The sequence below is a fragment of the Thalassophryne amazonica genome, chromosome 4, assembly GCF_902500255.1.
Source record: "Thalassophryne amazonica chromosome 4, fThaAma1.1, whole genome shotgun sequence".
Classification (NCBI taxonomy): Eukaryota; Metazoa; Chordata; class Actinopteri; order Batrachoidiformes; family Batrachoididae; genus Thalassophryne; species Thalassophryne amazonica.
In genome coordinates this window covers 134,167,731-134,188,906 of record NC_047106.1, presented here as the reverse complement: position 1 = coordinate 134,188,906, position 21,176 = coordinate 134,167,731, and the positions used below count along the sequence as shown (strand labels likewise).

At 40.1% G+C, this 21,176-nt stretch overlaps 1 protein-coding gene and 1 long non-coding RNA gene across 6 annotated transcripts in view; one reads left to right on the top strand and one right to left on the bottom strand.

The window, feature by feature from the left end:
- The window catches only part of LOC117508788 (kinase suppressor of Ras 1-like), a 230,879-nt gene that overhangs the window by 110,643 nt on the left and 99,060 nt on the right, over positions 1-21,176 (bottom strand). The gene's annotated exons all lie outside the window — the stretch shown is intronic.
- On the top strand, positions 4,609-19,637 carry LOC117508789. Its single transcript, XR_004560195.1, has 3 exons — positions 4,609-4,739; positions 8,648-8,660; positions 19,628-19,637. It is a non-coding gene; the product is annotated as an uncharacterized LOC117508789 (long non-coding RNA).

Here is a 21,176-nt window from a genome sequence, read left to right as displayed (position 1 = left end):
GATAAGGATGTAGATCCTTAGAAACTTACTTGTATGCTTTTGTCAGCCGATCAGCGCAGTGTGACGGTGAACTGACGAGTCAGAGCTCCATTCAACATTTCAGTAACTGTTCTGTTTATGAGAAATCTATCGGCGAAATTTCGGCCAATAGTGAGTACTTTAAAAAGGGCTTACATTGGCCGATAATATCGTCCGGCCAATATATCGGTCGGACTCTAGTACACATTAAATTTGACCAAATACTTAAGGCAGCATGGAATCAATCTGAAATACTGTACAGTGTTTGAATCTAGCATTCGCTGAGCCTGAGTGTGTCATGAACCAGTATCTATTGGCACCTCTGTAACGCCTTCGTGGAGCCAGTCACAGCTAACTGTGAATGCACCGTTCTCGTTGGCACTAAAGAAGAAGCTGACCAAAGAAAACTGTCACCAAAAGCTTGATTATTAAGGCCTCATTTTACAGCTCACAAGACACTACTGACATCTACTGGTCAAATACGCTGGAGACTACACGGCACAACCTCTGCAGACATATAGCAGTAAGCAATATTATCGTTATTACCAAGATAAACAAGGTCGTTACATGATTGATCAGCTCCAACTTCATTTGAGACATTTTCACAAAAAAGGTTTTGTTCAGACTGCCAGTAAAAATCCAACTGTATATCCGATTTGAATCTGATCCCATCTTGCAAGTGTAAGCATTTAAAAATCACATGAAAACCGATTTATCCAAATCCATATCGAGCCTCATTAATAGGTGGTTTGTCATGTGATCAAACCACGTTTTTCCAAATCTGTTTTGGTTTGAACTCTCAGCCGGGTTTGCATTAGACGTTTTGCCCACTGAGTCCTGGGACACACTAGGTCCCAGAGTACCAAGACCTAGCACCTCAAGGTGGCAAAACCTCCTTGCACGAGTGCCAAATTCAGTCCAGTGAGGTGCTAATTTCAGGAGCTACTCAGATGTGCTGCAGTGTGCTGAGAAAGGTGGTGTGATAAATGAGGCCATGAAAGCAAAGTGTGTCTAAGATCATGTAGGCAACATAAACAGTAAAATCCACAACACTGCAGGGGTGAAGGTCCTTTGAAATAAAACATGTGCTGGATCTACTTATTCTTTTTGCATGTTCACAAGTGGATGGGAATTTGTTAAAGTTAAGCAGAATAAAATAAAATAAATCATTTTATTTTTCTTGTAATGTTTTTTTTATTCCATTGTAAGAGCCAATTTCATTTAAATATGATGTACATGTCATATTTCACCATTTTGTCATATTTCATGTCATTTGTTGTTCTATATTAGTTATAAATAACCTTTAAAATTTTAAAAACATTAAGACTGGATGGATAAGATAAGACTTTATTGATCTCACAGTGGAGAAATTCACGTTACGTCAGCTCTTTAAAAAATGTATGGATGTAGCGTTTGCTGCTGTGTTCAAAAATCTACACACAGTATCTTTAATCTGAGCTACGTCACACACTTTAAAGATATACATGGGTGAAATTTGGTGGGGGACAGGGGGGACATGTCCCCCACCTTTTCAACCAGGGGGGACAGAATATTGTATGTCCCCCCACCTTCTGACATATATGCATGTACTTGAAACATGCTATGCCAGTTTTATGTGCAAACCATGTCAGAATAGTATCTTTGTTTCTGCAAGTTTGTATTTCTAGCAGCATTGACTTGTTTACAACACCTGTTTCTTGTTTGTCACATTCGGAATTTTCTGGGACTGCATTTGCCCAGATTTAAAACCAAAAATAGTTGCCTCTAGGGACTAGTGTCTACACATAAGTATCAATGGACCATATGCTAATTTACTAAATTCTGAAAGTTAGAAAAGGAAATCAGAAAAGCTATCTGGGACCTCAGAAAGCCCATCTGCAATTATTGCTTGATCTCCAAAATCAGTCTGCAAGCAAAATTATGTTCAGTATGAGTGTTGTCATTAGTGCCACTTCAAAAATTAAATTCATGATAAGTAATTTATCCTAAACTTATGAGCTGTTGTTTTTTCAAACAAAAACAAATCTTGAGAAAAAAAATACAGTATGCGATAGTTAATAATTATTAAGAGCCTGTTCTTTCATATTTATGAATACATTTTACCACATTGCGGTTGTTTTTTTAATGAAAACTCAACCTATCATTATTTTTGAGTTCTACACATGTGGTGATACCTTATTTACACCAGGATGTTAATAAAATGCTGGCTATTCTCAGAATAAAGTACTTATATCCACAGTTTCAAATTGCATAAGTCAAATGGCGTCCACTTTATGGTCTTCTTAAAACATTAAAATTACTGTTCTAGATGCTCAGAATGCATCTGAGCTTATCTAGAAACCGCTGGCTTCTGGGGGCCTAAAACAGCCTCCAGACCCCCGGACTATGAGCTTCGGTTCTGCGGGCCTCACACTTTGTCCCTCCCAAATTGTAGTTCTAAATTGCGCCCTTGAAGATATATAGCTACTACGTTTTATAGACTTAAAGCATAAATATATTTGTTTTTGGCACACTTTAATTTTATGTATAGTGGTTCTAGGATTCATAATATGACATTGTCAATATGATCAAAATTTGCATTGTTTAGAAAAAAAAAAATCAATAAAAATGTTCCCTAAAGGGTGAATTTTCAAAAGAACAGCTGACATACAGTTGATGAGTGTCATTATTGATCACGTCGGGTTCTTCTCCAGACCTGAGCGAGGTAATCTGTAGCCCGACATCCGGCTCCGAATTGGGCCAGATACTGGCCTCTCTCTCCTAGCCTGTGATTGGTGGATGGCCGAGACGCTGACATCAACCCATGCGTCATCCTCACATTGATGTGGCGCAAGCGCTGCTCTCCTACTGGTCGTTTAGGAGTAGAAACTCTCAGTCAGTATCTGGCCTAATTCATAGCCGGGCCGGTTGTCGGGGTAGGTAATCTGGGAAGGATACAGTGACAGCCAACCAGAGTACAGAGGCACCATGACATCACTGGCGTGTCTCTCTCTCTGGCTGCTAATCCAATGTGGTGGAAAAAGCTCTGAAACCGCTGTGTTTCTGTATAAATCTAACATGTTTCTCATATTATGTAAAAGCTAGGTTGAAATAAATACTTCAAAAAAAAAAAAACAACCTGATAACACCTCTGAATCGATTTACAAGACATCTTATGGATGTCAGCGTGCATGCTACATGTGCACGCGCATCACCTGTGGTCAAAGGTAACATCAAAGGACGCACACACACGCCCTCCTGCAGACACCGTGAAAAGGTAAATAAAATATTAATTATAGAATTCCCCCAGATAAATATGTTCTCTTCATTAAAATGAGCTGTAATTTTATAAGATGTTTCTAAAACAAACACACATTATAATGCTTGGATTTCAACAGAAACTAAATTTTGTCAGTTTAGTGAAATTTGGCTGGCCCTATAGCTTTAACACCGTGAGACAGAGCATAAATGTAAACTCTTTTTCATTAATGTCTTTGTCACTTGCATTGGATGAATTTACTCTGCAGCACATTTATTATTTATTCATTTTTTGACTAGTCCACAATGACATTACTACAAGTACCTGCGTGTCCACATAGACAACAAACTGGGCTGTACTGTAAACACAGATGCTGTGTATAAGAAAGGTCAGAGCCAACTGTACTTCCTCAGGAGGCTCAGATCTTTCAATGTCTGCAGAAATATGTTGCAGATGTTTTATCACTCGGTGGTCTCCAGCATCATCCTCTATGCTGTAGTGTGCTGGGGGCAGCAGGCTGAAGGCAGCTGCCACAAACAGATATGTTCATCAGGAGAGCTGATTCTGTCCTGGGGGTTGAGCTACTGTCTCTGGTGGAGGTGTCAGAGAAGAGGATGTTGAGGAAACTGCTCAGCATCCAGAACAGCATCTCCCACCCCCTGCATGCCACACTGATACCCTTTCAGAGCACCTTCAGTCGTAGACTGAGACCACCGAAGTGCTCCACAGAACACCACAGGAGGTCTTTCTGACCTGTGGCAATCAGACTGCATATTTCCTCCCCCCTCTGCAGGATGAATACATCATGAACAGAGTTATTCAGAGTTTTTCAGTTACTCTGAGTTATGTGTAATATTGTCGAACATCTTGTGCAAATGTCTTAAAAAAACATTGTTCACTGTTTCCTGTCACTGTTTTGGTACTCTGGCAAAATAATTTCCTTTGGGATAAATAAAGTTAATCTTATTCTTATTATTCTTAATAAGTGCTGCTGTCTTCTTAAATGCACACTCAAACACAAATGTGGTTCAGTACATGTTGGTTTTAAGGATCCTAGTTTGTAAGAAAAATATAAGTTCTGGAGGCTGCAGGCTGGTGTCCATTCTAGTGGCCTTTCACAGATCTATGCTCAAACACACAGCAGGTTTAGCAGGGATAGTCCTCACCAAGTTTTTAGAACATGGCAATACTGACAAGTCAAACCAACATGTGGACACTTTGCAAATCCTGTGCACTTGTTTGCAGCAGTTTCTTCCTGGAAAAAATGCAATTCTTTGGGATGGCAATGTTCGTCCACACGACAAACATGATGCGTTGCAGCGACACAAATTTTACGAGATTTTACCACACCCACTGTAACGTCCTGATCTCGCACCCTCTGACTTTTTCCCAAGCTGAAAGAACACCTGAAGGGACACGTTACACTAATGATGCAGAAGTGCAGGCAGCTGTGCGTCACTAGTGCTGATAGAAGACACCAGACGTCTTCACAATCAGGATGCAAAAACTTGTCTGACGTTGGCTTAAATGTGTAGAAGGTGAATGCATGGAAAAGTAATGACAGTGTCAGACAGAAAAGATTCCAAGCTTGAAGCAGGTATGTGATTCACGTGAGTATTTTGCTTGTTATTGAAATAATCACGTAGGAGGCAGAACATTTCACCTAACCCTTGTATAATGTGGACAGTCAATCAGTGCAATCAGATTTTATACATAAATGCAATAAATCTGATATAAACTGCCAATCTGGCCACTCAGTGGTAAAAAGTGCTGTCTTGATGTCATAGTGGCAGCTTCAGCAATCTGAGGAGATGCTAATATCATTGCTCCTGTTAGCCTCAATCATAGACTGTGTATATATACTGGATAAGGCCTGCGTGATGTCACTCATACGTTTTCTATAGAGACCTGGAACAGCTGATATGAAGCCTATAGCTGGGCATCGCAATGTTGGTGGCAGTGGTATTGCTAATTTGGGCTTCATCACGATGGGTGGACCGTGGGGTGGCTCAGTGTGTGACAAAGGAAGCTTGAACATGCCTCTTTCTTTGAGTCCAACCCAGCTAAGCTAGCAGGCTACCTCGGCGGGTATTTATTAAATCATATTTTTGGGGACTCGCAGTGGTTCTCATAACAGTTCGTTTGGTGTCAACATTAAAAGTTATGAGCTGCTTATTTTCTCAATAATTGTGTATTAAAGGAACCTAATGGATCAGGCTGCCTATAGCTGCTAAAAGCACTAACGGCATTAGAATACAACATCAAATACGACAAGCATTTCACTCAGCATGAATATTGCAGCAGGGAGGTCTTAGCTGATCTGTGAGGATGTTTCACCACACAACAAGCAAAATTAATCTGTTTTAAGTTTTCTTTTTATAAAAATCCTCTATCACTTCATCATGAAGTGGTACAACTGGTGATGCAAAATGCAAAACACATATGCACAATTTTTCCAATCACAGCCACAGAAGCCTGTAACTTCTGGGTTGTCTCGGTGTCTTGGTGGCTTTCCTCACTCTTCAATCCAATCCAATACACTTTATTTATAAAGCACATTTAAACAGACTCGAGTCTCCAAGGTGCTGCACAGCAAAAGCATAGACATGCAAAATAGTAATAATAACAATAATAACAGTAAAATAGATAAGATAAAATAATACATAAATAAAACCATGATAAAACAATAAATTTCAATAAAATAAACATAAAATAAGACACAAGGACCGTAGACCTCACGCGGTGTTAAAAGCCAAGGAATAAAAGTGGGCCTTAAGACAGGACTTAAAACACTCCACAGTGGGAGCAGATCGGACGTGTAGGGGCAGAGCGTTCCAGAGTCTGGGACCGACCACGGAGAAGGCTCTGTCCCCTCGAGTTTCTTCTCTTCTCCTTCTTGCACAGTCACTCAGTTTTTGAGAACTGTCTACTCCACACAGATTTACCACAGAGTGCCATATTGTTTAAATTACTTCGTAATTGATATAAATAAAGTCCAACAAGTATTCAGTTATTTGGAAATGTTCATGTATCCATCCCCTGACTTGACTCCAGAAACCTGGTTACTTATGCAACCCATCATTTTGGCTTCAATATTTTTATTTCATTTGTCATGATGTAGAGATTTTTTCACTGTGAGTTTATAGGGCATCATTTTAGAATTTTTTAATATACAGAAGCCTGATTTTTTTTTTTTCTTGAAATTTGAGATCATTCCTACAGCGGCCCTAAAGGGACACAAAAAACAAATGCCGTTACGAGATTTTGTGATACTTTTGTGAGATCTCACAATAGTTCAGGGCTCTGTTTGCACTTCCATAATAATAGGCACTGAACAGTGATAACTGAAAACCTGCAGCTGTTTAAATAATCTGCCATTAGTTCTATTAAGGCTGTGGGTCCAACAGTTTTTCATCATTCCATGGACACGACAGCTATATTTCAAATTTAACAACAAGGCATCCAGTTGATTGCAGTGCATCACCACTGTCAAATCATTTTTCAAATTTGCTTGATGTTGTCACGTGATGTCACTGACATCAGAGGTCTGATACATTTGTTTGACCCAACAGAGCAACAGGATATGCAGGAAGCCATGTCTCACCATCTCATCCAGTTCCTGAGATATATGGCCATTAATGTGTTTTAGATGATGACCTCTGATTTGACCTTGATCTTAAACCTATGACCTTTACATGACCTGTGTTGTGACATGATAGCCCACTGACTTTATTGACCACATTTAATGGAAATCGCTTTTTGGGTTTTGAAGATATTGTAAACAGACATGGCCATTAGTGACACGTAGGTTGACCTATAACCCGCGGACACCCGCTGGTCGGGTGAGATTGGTGAGAAAAAGTTGCAGGTGTGGGAGGCGTGAGTTAGAAAGTAACAAATATAGCTCCCACTAAGTAATTAATAATTTACAGATATTATAGTCCATGCTCTCTAAAGGCCATACGACAGGCTGGATGTGATTACGGTCATCTGGTCTCTTTTCTCTTCTCCCTCTCACACACACGCACCAGAGACTGCACTCTGCTTCACCTGCTGCACTCGCATGGGCAGGCCATAGGTGACGACGCACCCATCTGAGGTCCATCGAGTGTGTGATAAACCGATAAACTTCACTCCAGTGAGTTCTTCCTGTTCCACTCACTCCACTCACACAATGCTTCAGTTTCAGGAGAACACACTGCTATGCAGTAAAATCACCAGTGTTAAATTAACACTGTGACAGTGAACATATGGTCCCACGCTGGCCAGAGTAGCACCATATGTACACTGGCACACCGTGACAGTGAACATATGGTCCCACACTGGTCAGAGTAGCACCATATGTACACTGGAAGTGTTAATTTAACACTCACAGTGAACATATGTTCCCACGCTGGCCAGAGTAGCACCGTATGTACACTGGCAGTGTTAAATTAACACAGTGACAGTAAATATATGTTCCCACGCTGGGCAGAGTAGCACCATATGTACACTGGAAGTGTTAATTTAACACTCACAGTGAACATATGTTCCCACGCTGGCCAGAGTAGCACCATATGTACACTGGCAGTGTTAAATTAACACAGTGACAGTGAATATATGTTCCCACGCTGGGCAGAGTAGCACCATATGTACACTGGAAGTGTTAATTTAACACTGACAGTGAACATATGGTCCCACGCTGGTAGAGTAGCACCATATGTACACTGGAAGTGTTAAATTAACACAGTGACAGTGAACATATGGTCCCACGCTAGGCAGAGTAGCACCATATGTACACTGGAAGTGTTAAATTAACACAGTGACAGTGAACATATGGTCCCACGCTGGGCAGAGTAGCACCATATGTACACTGGAAGTGTTAATTTAACACTGACAGTGTACATATGGTCCCACGCTGGGCAGAGTAGCACCATATGTACACTGGAAGTGTTAATTTAACACTGACAGTGAACATATGGTCCCACGCTGGTAGAGTAGCACCATATGTACACTGGAAGTGTTAAATTAACACAGTGACAGTGAACATATGGTCCCATGCTAGGCAGAGTAGCAACATATGTACACTGGAAGTGTTAATTTAACACTGTATGCAGAGTTGCCACAGTTACCCTCAAGAAGTACACAAATAGACGAACAAACACATTCACACCCGCACGCACACTTATGGACACTTTAAAGTTTCAAACCCACCTAACCTGCATGTCTTTGGATGTGGGAGGAAGCTGAAGCACCCGGAGGGAATGGGAATCGATCTCATGACCTTCTTGCTGTGAGCCAACAGTGCTAACCACTAAGTCACTGTGCCATCTGGCTCACAAATTGTCAAATATTAATAAAAATACATTTACAGGCTGGCAGTCATCAGTTTTGACTATGAAAAAACTGGAGAGAGAAAGTGTGTGTTTGAGTGACTGTGTTTATGGGTCTGGAGATGTGGATTGGATCTCATAATATGTTGGGTGGGTATAGGTGTAAAAAAAAAAAAACAAAAAAAAACCTGACCCGCGCATTACTGATGGCTGATACAAAAAGAGGAAGAAACACAAGAGTGACAACATCTACACCCGGAGACACAGTCATGGATTCCCCTGCTGTACGTGCACGAACTGATGAAAGCCAAACATATCCAACAGTGGCAGAAAAAGCTCTGCACAAAGGGTCACCTCATGGGGCTATCCTGCAGAGTGCCGTTCCTTCCCGTTTAATCATGAATAGCAAGTCAGGGCGCGTTTTGAAGCATCACAGTAATTTCTTGATCCAGCTTTGTCAATCTTGGACAAACTTTGTATATGTCGTAGTTAAGGCTGTCATCAGCACCAGATTTGAAAAAGGGATCCAATTTTTGAATGATTTAAAAATTTCATCACAATTCTCGAAATCATTGAGAGTACGTGGTAACTTCCGGTTACTTTCGCAGTATTAACGGCTTGAATTGTGTTTGAACAACATGTCTATCTCGGCTTTCAATGCTTACCAGTCCAGTAAGTATCAGTGAAATTGTGGAGAGCTGGACATGTCCAAACTTGTCCTCTGACACGCCGAAACGGAGGTGTTCCTTTGTCTTGCTTCCAAAGCGAATCGTGACGTGCGAAGCCTCCGCGCGGCTTTCCATGACAAAATCTCTTGTTAAAAGTGAAATCTGCCGAAAAATGGCTGATGTCCAGCTCTTGTGATAACCAGAGAAAGAGCACATGACGGTCTCGTATCCACAGAGCCATCAGCTCAGAAATGGTCCGGTGGCTTGTGCCGTGTCGTCGCAGCTCAGAGCGCGGCGTGCTGAGCGTCCTTAAAGGGGTCCTTAAAGGTGTACTACCAGACCTTATTCTCTGTGAAGCCCATAAAATTTTCACCGAAAGCCAGATACATTTTTCGAATAGTTTCCAGGTGCCAGTCTCTAACAGCTTCTGAAAAAATTCTGATGGAAAAAACCCCCAAATCATTCCGCCATTTCCAGACAATGAAAATCCGACGACGGGGCGGGACCACTCCTTTCACAGGTGAATAACATCACCGACAGGCGTGGAAAAACTCACGCATGCGCACGAGGGTTCAAGCTTGTCTGACGTGAAAACATATGAATCAAATCCATATAGTTAAAAAAAAAATAAAAAGGTACGATACTTTATGGACAAACCTCGTAGATGTTAAGGTCCAATGAAAAACAGCCTGAGCTGCAGTGATCCTAGGTTTCTCGGGTTGGGTGGGGCCATGGTTCAGCACAGAACCGTCACTGCCTTCAACCTTCTTCTCATGCTTTTACTCTGTACTTCCAGTCCCATTGCTTGTTGCAATATATTCATCATCTCTTGTCATTACATGTCCAAACCACATCAGCCAACTTTTCCACACCTTCTTTGATGCTTCCACTTTTATTGTTCCTCCAATTTTCTATTTTCTTATTCTGTCCATTTTGGTAGCTCCACACATCCATCTCGTCACATTCACTTCTGGCACACCCAGCGTCTTCTCCTGAGCTCCCTTCACCTCACATGTCTTAACCTGTACACCACTGTGTGTCTTATGACTCCTTTCTAAATCCAGGCTTTAATCCTTGTTGTAATTCTTCAGTTACACAACACTCCATATACAATCTGCTCGCCAAATTTCACTATATCATTTATTTTTTCAACCAATACTCATTCTTCACCTGTCATTTATTCTATGAAAAAAAACATTTTTTAGTCTTCTCAATATGCTAAATTATTCATTCTAATATACGTTAAAAAATCAAATATTCTGTTTTCTTCATACTAATCTCCAGTTATCTGTCTTCCAAAATCTCTCTCTGTTATTGCAGCTTCTTCTCTATCATGGCTCCTTTTATATCGACAGTTTCAATGATGTTGTTTACAGTAGTTCGCAAAAGTATTCAGCCCCTTGGTATTCCAGGCATTTTAATTAGTTTATGGCATTTCAAATACAAAAAGTAAATCAGGCTTCTCAAAATAAAACCTTCTAAAATTATCTTCCTTAGACTCAACCTGAAAGCAAATCTCTACAACTTGATATAAATTAATTAAAAATATAAAAGCAAAGGTGATGGGTTGCATAATCAGCCCCTTTGGTATAATACCTGTAAATAATCAGTTTTATTGCCAGTTTTCTTCAGACAAGTCAGGGGATGGATACATGAACATTTACAAGTCACTGAATATGTCTTGGACTTTATTTACATCAGTTATGAAGAAATACAAATACACTCAACAAAAATATAAACGCAACACTTTTGGTTTTGCTCCCATTTTGTATGAGATGAACTCAAAGATCTAAAACTTTTTCCACATACACAATATCACCATTTCCCTCAAACATTGTTCACAAACCAGTCTAAATCTGTGATAGTGAGCACTTCTCCTTTGCTGAGATAATCCATCCCACCTCACAGGTGTGCCATATCAAGATGCTGATTAGACACCATGATTAGTGCACAGGTGTGCCTTAGACTGCCCACAATAAAAGGCCACTCTGAAAGGTGCAGTTTTATCACACAGCATAATGCCACAGATGTCACAAGATTTGAGGGAGTATGTAGTTGGCATGCTGACAGCAGGAATGTCAACCAGAGCTGTTGCTCATGTATTGAATGTTCATTTCTCTACCATAAGCCGTCTCCAAAGGTGTTTCAGAGAATTTGGCAGTACATCCAACCAGCCTCACAACCGCAGACCACGTGTAACCACACCAGCCCAGGACCTCCACATCCAGCATGTTCACCTCCAAGATCATCTGAGACCAGCCACTCGGACAGCTGCTGAAACAATCGGTTTGCATAACCAAAGAATTTCTGCACAAACTGTCAGAAACCATCTCAGGGAAGCTCATCTGCATGCTCGTCATCCTCATTGGGGTCTCAACCTGACTCCAGTTCGTCGTCGTAACCGACTTGAGTGGGCAAATGCTCACATTCGCTGGCGTTTGGCACGTTGGAGAGGTGTTCTCTTCACAGATGAATCCCGGTTCACACTGTCCAGGGCAGATGGCAGACACCGTGTGTGGCATTGTGTGGGTGAGCAGTTTTCTGATGTCAGTGTTGTGGATCGAGTGGCCCATGGTGGAGGTGGGGTTATGGTATGGGCAGGTGTCTGTTATGGACGACGAACACAGGTGCATTTTATTGATGGCATTTTGAATGCACAGAGATACCGTGACGAGATCCTGAGGCCCATTGTTGTGCCACATCCAAGAACATCACCTCATGTTGCAGCAGGATAATGCACGGCCCCATGTTGCAAGGATCTGTACACAATTCTTGGAAGCTGAAAATGTCCCAGTTCTTGCATGGCCGTCATACTCACCGGACATGTCACCCATTGAGCATGTTTGGGATGCTCTGGACCGGCGTATACGACAGCGTGTACCAGTTCCTGCCAATATCCAGCAACTTCGCACAGCCATTGAAGAGGAGTGGACCAACATTCCACAGGCCACAATTGACAACCTGATCAACTCTATGCGAAGGAGATGTGTTGCACTGCATGAGGCAAATGGTGGTCACACCAGATACTGACTGGTATCCCCCCCCCAATAAAACAAAACTGCACCTTTCAGAGTGGTCTTTTATTGTGGACAGTCTAAGGCACACCTGTGCACTAATCATGGTGTCTAATCAGCATCTTGATATGGCACACCTGTGAGGTGCGATGGATTATCTCAGCAAAGGAGAAGTGCTCACTATCACAGATTTAGACTGGTTTGTGAACAATATTTGAGGGAAATGGTGATATTGTGTATGTGGAAAAAGTTGTAGATCTTTGAGTTCATCTCATACAAAATGGGAGCAAAACCAAAAGTGTTGCGTTTATATTTTTGTTGAGCGTAGTATGTCACTAGAGTGCTTATTGTGAAATGACCACATAGTTTACAAGTTATACAGAGAATGTTACACATATAATGAGTCAGGCTACAGTTTTTGATTTAGGTTTTATGGTTACCTGGTTATGCTAATTGCTCATTTGCAGCAACAAAATACCTCTTTTTCACCATATATTTTAAAACATTTATATGTTTCATTGTTGTTTTATGGCAACTCAGCACTTTGATAAAGCAATGTCATTTGAAATAATTATGTTTGTTCTTTATTATTAACTGTTTTATTCTTTATTATTTTATATTTCAACAGCCAAGGGACATTTGACGATTTGTTGATTTTCAAGTATTTTAAGTTTTCAAAAAATGTTCTGTTGTTAAATAAAGTGATGGAAGGAGAGAAAAATTGTTTCCCTGGCACATTTTTAAAAAATTCCCCGCTAATCCGATTAATTGTGTTGAAACCCCTTCAGATTCATCAATGATCCAAATAATCGTTTGTTGCAGCCCTAGTGTGAAGGGGCCATAAATAAAGCCCAAGACATATTCAGTGACTTGGAAATGTTCATGTATCCATCCCCTGACTTGTCTGAAGAAAACTGGCAATAAAACTGATTATTTACAGGTATTATACCAAAGAGGCTGATTACTTATGCAACCCACCATCTTACCTTTTATATTTTTAATTAATTTATATGAAGTTGTAGAGATTTTTAGTTTGAGTCCGAGGAAGATAATTTTAGAAATTTTTATGTTTAGAAGTCTGATTTACTTTTTGGATTTGAAATGCCTGATAAAAATGTGCACAGATAAACAGGATTGGTTATGATTAAAAAAGATTTAAGGGTAAGTGCCCCGTGTTTCATAAGCAGTAAATATACACTCACCGGGCATTTTACAAGGTACCTGTTCAATTGTTTGTTAACACCTGTAGGCCCAGAGATTTTTGTTTCTGCTGCCTGCCCCCTCCTCTTTGCAAAACATGTTAATTCCTCTCCATATGCTAACATTTGGAGAGGAATTAACATGCAGCTCAAGTGAAACTGTCTGGGCTTTCAAGTGTTAATTGGCACAATCCAAAGAAACAATAGGCTGCTTTTATCTGATGACACCTGTGTCCAGGCCACATTCCTCTGTCATGTCTGATTAGGGTTAGGGTTAGGTCATATCTTATTTCTTTTTCATTTTATATTTTATTTAGCCAACAAACAGTTTTACCCTATTTTTATCATTTGATCCAAGATACGTTTTCTATTTGTCATTAAAAAAAAACAGTTATTGTAATAATTGCCTGTCATTTTAAGAAGGACAGAAGTATTTCTGATGAAAATCCTTCATGAATGGTAATTTGGTTGTAGGCTAAACACCAAATACAATGACAATTTACTGTACTAAGGTCACACTGTCATAGAACTGGGATTAGCAACCCCCCCCCCCCCAACCCAACAAAAAATCATTTCATCTTGGAATAACAACAAACAGAAGGTATAACATCAGGAAGAAAACATTTTATTTCTCCCAAAGAAAAGGCTTTTTACATATGGAGGCTACACAAAGCACACAAATGTAGCATACAGTTGTCATAACTAGCAGTTTCCACATTCCCAAGGTGCGTCTTCCCTACATTTGCCACAGGTGTATTTTCGGCAGTGTACACAACGTTCAGCACTTCTGTTATTATTGCAGAGTATGTGCACCTGGCACTGTGTCAACTTCTTCTGAAATCTGAAAAGTAAACTTTATCTTAAGTCGTCATCTACTGATGTGGTTGCAAACAAAGCTTACATCAAATGACCACAGGAAGTGCGTTGATCAAATATTTATTCATTTATCGCAAGTCATATCGTCACTGCACATTCAACAGCAATATTGCACAATACAAGGTTTTCCTCATATCGTGCAGGCGTACCATGTTGGCATCTTTGAACATGCACAATGACCTTAAAATAAAACAAAATACTGGCATCTACACATTGGTGAGCCTGCAGCTGTAATCACAGGGTTCTAGTGGTGACTGCTGCTTATTATCTCTTACAGTCAGTATGGTTGGTGTTTCAGATTTTTTTGTAATGTGTAGTGGTGTAATGGATCACATTCATACCCCCCTGCCCAGGTGTATGAATATGTTTGTCAGCATGCATACGGAACACGGATTAAATGTAAAATCTACTTAAAAGTATGAAATACAGATTTACTGTCATGTTGACTTGTTTTCAAAGTGACATATTTTCCAGAGTATAAGTTGTTCCGTAGTGTAAACCACAACTTGTTTTCTGTATTATCAGCTCTTTAATTGGGGATTTTTGTGCATTGTTGGCATGTACTTTTTATTACTGGCATTTACTCTTTTATTATTGGAGTTTATTTCATTTAGTGCTTTGATTCCTGGGAAAGCCCTGAATCAGCAGTTATAATATTTGACTGACTGATTTTTCCAAGTGTCATGCAACAAATGGACTTTAGACACAATGGGCCTCATGTATCAACGTGCGTACGGCGATATTTGAGCGTATATGGGGTGTACGCCAAAATGGCTGCGCTACTTGGCATTTATCAATGTGGTCATTGGCGTACGCTGCGCTGAAAATATACACCAGGTCGAGAGGTGGTGTAAATTATACACCAAAATGAACCAGCACTGGAATCCACATAAAAATGTAAATGATCAACAAGATAAACAGTGCCATCATACAAATCAATGCATATGTTACATAAATAACACTTTGCTGATTATACTACATAATAATTAATACAAATTGTTGGTCTATCGAGCACGATCCGTGGCCACAGCGCTGACCGCAAAGAAAGCGCTGCTCACCTTTTTCTCCACAGCCTGGCAGCGCTGACCTTAACTTTATGTGGTGTGATCGTTTTAGACAATGAAATTAATTATTACAACTGTAGTGTTCTCATGCCCTTCGCCCGTGCTGCAATCAGGTTTTGCCTTCTCCATTCGTTTGTTACAATAAAATAAATAAAGAAATACATTTTAAAAATAAAGAAATCTGAAAAATTAGGCGTGTCTTATTAATTGAGTGAGCAAATATCCACATGTCAAGAATTATTGACGTGAAAAGAGAATACAGTGGTCCCTTCGCTATAACGCGGTTCACCTTTCGCGGCCTCGCAGTTTCGCAGATTTTTTTAGTCCAATTTTGCATGCTTTTAGTTTTTTTTTTACAGTGCATTGTGTTCTGCGTGTCTGTTTATAAGAATCTTCTTGCCCAGAAGAAAAAAAGAGCACCAACAACTACCCACAACTGTGTCCTTCACTCGGACAAAAACACCTGCAGCGAGGTTTGACTCAGAGGAAAAAGGCGCGGCGTCAGGATGATCAGAGGCGCGATCAGAGGAACTGTGAAATACTGGTCAGTCACTATTAATAATTTCTTATGTGTCCAACCTCGTATGTTGATCGTTACAATTAAATTCGTAATTTCTAAAAGCCATCATAATTATTTATAGAAAAACGTTCTATTTTTATTTCTCAAACAAATGTTTGGGCCTGAAAACAGGTTGGTCTTATTTTTCTACTAAGGTTTGAACGTTGAGAGTGTTACAGCTTTAAAACGTCTATAATAATTGTAAAAATAACGCTGAGCACTTAACTCCCGCGATAAACGAGGGACCACTGTAACACTTTTTTGATTATACTACAAAACAATTAATACGACGGCCGCTTTTGATGCTCTATTGGCACGCGTCGTGATTGGTGGAGTTCTTTTTCTTTGCCGTCTTCCTGTCTTCCATGTCATAAAATGAGGGTGTGTCTGAAGCAGAGTCTGAATATTTATGGGCGTGTTTATTATAATTACGATTGTTTTCACCCGCTGCATTTATCAAGGTCATATCAGGCGTACGCCGGAAATGGGCAGATGCGCACTGCTTGATACACGTCACGGCAACTTTGGTGTACTTCAACTTTACACCGTAAATGTACGCCACAAGTGCGCCACATTGATACATGAGGCCCAATGAAACAATATAAAGCAAGGCAGAATTAAGCCATACGTCCTCCTGGTCGTTACTGTGAGTTTCTCTGTGAATTTTCAGACCTTTTGTCTGACTTAGTGCTTAGCTCAGATAAGATAATTATAGTGGGCGATTTTAACATCCACACAGATGCTGAGAATGACAGCCTCAACACTGCATTTAATCTATTATTAGACTCAATTGACTTTGCTCAAAATGTAAATGAGTCCACCCACCACTTTAATCATATCTTAGATCTTGTTCTGACTTATGGTATGGAAATTGAAGACTTAACAGTATTCCCTGAAACTCCCTTCTGTCTGATCATTTCTAATAACATTTACATTTACTCTGATGGACTACCCAGCAGTGGGGAATAAATTTCATTACACTAGAAGTCTTTCAGAAAGCGCTGTAACTAGGTTTAAGGATATGATTCCTTCTTTATGTTCTCTAATGCCATATACCAACACAGTGCAGAGTAGCTACCTAAACTCTGTAAGTGAGATAGAGTATCTCGTCAATAGTTTTACATCCTCATTGAAGACAACTTTGGATGCTGTAGGTCCTCTGAAAAAGAGAGCTTTAAATCAGAAGTGCCTGACTCCGTGGTATAACTCACAAACTCGCAGCTTAAAGCAGATAACCCATAAGTTGGAGAGGAATGGCGTCTCACTAATTTAGAAGATCTTCACTTAGCCTGGAAAAAGAGTCTGTTGCTCTATAAAAAAAAGCCCTCTGTAAAGCTAGGACATCTTACTACTCATCACTAATTGAAGAAAATAAGAACAACCCCAGGTTTCTTTTCAGCACTGTAGCCAGGCTGACAAAGAGTCAGAGCTCTATTGAGCCGAGTATTCCTTTAACTAGTAATGACTTCATGACTTTCTTTGCTAATAAAATTTTAACTATTAGAGAAAAAAATAACTCATAACCATCCAAAGACGTATCATTATCTTTGGCTGCTTTCAGTGATGCCGGTATTTGGTTAGACTCTTTCTCTCAGATTGTTCTGTCTGAGTTATTTTCATTAGTTACTTCATCCAAACCATCAACATGTCTATTAGACCCCATTCCTGCCAGGCTGCTCAAGGAAGCCCTACCATTATTTAATGCTTCGATCTTAAATATGATCAATCTATCTTTATTAGTTGGCTATGTACCACAGGCTTTTAAGGTGGCAGTAATTAAACCATTACTTAAAAAGCCATCACTTGACCCAGCTATCTTAGCTAATTATAGGCCAATCTCCAACCTTCCTTTTCTCTCAAAAATTCTTGAAAGGGTAGTTGTAAAACAGCTAACTGATCATCTGCAGAGGAATGGTCTATTTGAAGAGTTTCAGTCAGGTTTTAGAATTCATCATAGTACAGAAACACTGGATGGCATTACCCTGACCTCTAGTAATACTGTGAGAAATCTTGGAGTCATTTTTGATCAGGATATGTCATTCAAAGCGCATATTAAACAAATATGTAGGACTGCTTTTTTGCATTTACGCAATATCTCTAAAATTAGAAAGGTCTTGTCTCAGAGTGATGCTGAAAAACTAATTCATGCATTTATTTCCTCTAGGCTGGACTATTGTAATTCATTATTATCAGGTGTCCTAAAAGTTCCCTGAAAAGCCTTCAGTAATTCAAAATGCTGCAGCTAGAGTACTAACGGGGACTAGAAGGAGAGAGCATATCTCACCCATATTGGCCTCTCTTCATTGGCTTCCTGTTAATTCTAGAATAGAATTTAAAATTCTTCTTCTTACTTATAAGGTTTTGAATAATCAGGTCCCATCTTATCTTAGGGACCTCATAGTACCATATCACCCCAATAGAGCGCTTCGCTCTCAGACTGCAGGCTTACTTGTAGTTCCTAGGGTTTGTAAGAGTAGAATGGGAGGCAGAGCCTTCAGCTTTCAGGCTCCTCTCCTGTGGAACCAGCTCCCAATTCGGATCAGGGAGACAGACACCCTCTCTACTTTTAAGATTAGGCTTAAAACTTTCCTTTTTGCTAAAGCTTATAGTTAGGGCTGGATCAGGTGACCCTGAACCATCCCTTAGTTGTGCTGCCATAGACTTAGACTGCTGGGGGGTTCCCATGATGCACTGAGTGTTTCTTTCTCTTTTTGCTCTGTATGCACCACTCTGCATTTAATCATTAGTGATTGATCTCTGCTCCCCTCCACAGCATGTCTTTTCCTGGTTCTCTCCCTCAGCCCCAACCAGTCCCAGCAGAAGACTGCCCCTCCCTGAGCCTGGTTCTGCTGGAGGTTTCTTCTTGTTAAAAGGGAGTTTTTCCTTCCCACTGTCGCCAAGTGCTTGCTCACAGGGGGTCGTTTTGACCGTTGGGGTTTTTACGTAATTATTGTATGGCCTTGCCTTACAATATAAAGCGCCTTGGGGCAACTGTTTGTTGTGATTTGGCGCTATATAAATAAAAATTGATGAAATTGATAAATAATAACAATATAAAAAATAAACAAAAACAAAAACAAAATTAAACAAATTATTATTATTAATGATAATGTGATTTTTTTTCACTAGATGTTACAGAGTGTAAATCCCAAGACCTCCTACACTATTAATAAAAAAAAATACATGACAAAATCAAAACATGATTTATACTAGAGAAAATAGTCATAACTGTAGTCAATCAATCAATCAACTTTGTTCTTATATAGCGCCAAATCACAACAAACAGTTGCCCCAAGGCGCTCCATATTGCAAGGCAAGGCCATACAATAACCATGAAAAACCCCAACGGTCAAAACGACCCCCTATGAGCAAGCACTTGGCCACAGTGGGAAGGAAAAACTCCCTTTTAACAGGAAGAAAAACCTCCAGCAGAACCAGGCTCAGGGAGGGGCAGTCTTCTGCTGAGACTGGTTGGGGCTGAGGGAAAGAACCAGGAAAAAGACATGCCGAGAAGGGGGGCAGAGATCGATCACTAATGATTAAATGCAGAGTGATGCATACGGAGCAAAAAAAGAAAGAAACAGTGCATCATGGGAACCCCCCCACAGTCTACGTCTAAAGCAACATAACCAAGGGATGGTCCAGGGTCACCCGATCCAGCCCTAACTATAAGCCTTAGCGAAAAGGAAATTTTAAGCCTAATCTTAAAAGTAGAGAGGATGTCTGTCTCCCTGATCTGAATTGGGAGCTGGTTCCACAGGAGAGGAGCCTGAAAGCTGAAGGCTCTGCCTCCCATTCTACTCTTACAAACCCTAGGAACTACAAGTAAGCCCGCAGTCTGAGAGCGAAGCGCTCTATTGGGGTGATATGGTACTACGAGGTCCCTAAGATAAGATGGGACCTGATTATTCAAAACCTTATAAGTAAGAAGAAGAATTTTAAATTCTATTCTAGAATTAACAGGAAGCCAATGAAGAGAGGCCAACACGGGTGAGATATGCTCTCTCCTGCTAGTCCCCGTCAGTACTCTAGCTGCAGCATTCTGAACCAACTGAAGGCTTTTTAGGGAACTTTTAGGACAACCTGATAATAATGAATTACAACAGTCCAGCCTAGAGGAAATAAATGCATGAATTAGTTTTTCAGCATCACTCTGAGACAAGACCTTTCTGATTTTAGAGATATTGCGTAAATGAAAAAAGGCAGTCCTACATATTTGTTTAATATGCGCTTTGAATGACATATCCTGATCAAAAATAACTCCAAGATTTCTCACAGTATTACCAGAGATCAGGGAAATGCATCCAGAGTAACGATCTGGTTAGACACCATGCTTCCAGATTTGTGGGGCCAAGTACAATAACTTCAGTTTTATCTGAGTTTAAAAGCAGGAAATTAGAGGTCATCCATGTCTTTATGTCTGTAAGACAATCCTGCAGTTTAGCTAATTGGTGTGTATCCTCTGGCTTCATGGATAGATAAAGCTGGGTATCATCTGCGTAACAATGAAAATTTAAGCAATACCGTCTAATAATACTGCCCAAGGGAAGCATGTATAAAGTGAATAAAATTGGTCCTAGCACAGAACCTTGTGGAACTCCATAATTAACTTTAGTCTGTGAAGAAGATTCCCCATTTACATGAACAAACTGTAATCTATTAGACAAATATGATTCAAACCACCGCAGCGCAGTGCCTTTAATACCTATGACATGCTCTAATCTCTGTAATAACATTTTATGGTCAACAGTATCAAAAGCAGCACTGAGGTCCAACAGAACAAGCACAGAGATAAGTCCACTGTCCGAAGCCATAAGAAGATCATTTGTAACCTTCACTAATGCTGTTTCTGTACTATGATGAATTCTAAAACCTGACTGAAACTCTTCAAATAGACCATTCCTCTGCAGGTGATCAGTTAGCTGTTTTACAACTACCCTCTCAAGAATCTTTGAGAGAAAAGGAAGGTTGGAGATTGGCATATAATTAGCTAAGATAGCTGGGTCAAGTGATGGCTTTTTAAGTAATGGTTTAATTACTGCCACCTTAAAGGCCTGTGGTACATAACCAACTAACAAAGATAGATTGATCATATTTAAGATTGAAGCATTAAATAATGGTAGGACTTCCTTGAGCAGCCTGGCAGGAATGGGGTCTAATAAGCATGTTGATGGTTTGGATGAAGTAACTAATGAAAATAACTCAGACAGAACAATCGGAGAGAAAGA